Here is a 650-nt window from a genome sequence, read left to right as displayed (position 1 = left end):
AATTAATTTTCTATCTACATACATAAAAGTATTTACATAAAGGTATGCAAAATCAAAACAAATGCAATTAGTTTCTATGGATAGGCTGTCATTTCTAGTATGGATTTCCAATAGTTTTAACAGAGCAATAATTATCAGCACTTAAAAGAGTGGCAAAGCAACAAGTGATTGCATTGGTATTCACACCTGTCAACAAGTTTCCCTTTAACACTCCATGTTCTATCTTACTAGAATAACATATTAAAAGTTTACTGGCCTTTATGGAACTACCACAGGTGCTGAAGTCTTAAGAATTTAAGGTATTCTATACTATGGGGGATATCAGTTGTCACTCCACTGGCTGTTTTCAAAGCTTACTATAATCTTTATATAGGGGTTTCTAATTTACCATTCTTAGCTTTTTCTGTTGGGTATATTTACAAAATGACCACTAAGATGGGGAGAATCTATGGACACTTATAAAGTGAGGAAAAAATTATATGTGCAAGCAAAGAATACTGTCTAATAAAATAATTGCAATAAATACTGTGCACAGACTAAGTCCAGTGCAATCAGCTAGGGAAATACAACAATTAAGTTAGGTTTAGGAAGGTTTTAAGTTCATATGGCAATGTATGTGGATTCCTAGGAGTGCCTCAAAGGTTGTTGGC

This window comes from Penaeus monodon, chromosome 22, assembly GCF_015228065.2.
Source record: "Penaeus monodon isolate SGIC_2016 chromosome 22, NSTDA_Pmon_1, whole genome shotgun sequence".
Lineage (NCBI taxonomy): Eukaryota > Metazoa > Arthropoda > Malacostraca > Decapoda > Penaeidae > Penaeus > Penaeus monodon.
This window is presented reverse-complemented; position numbering follows the sequence as displayed.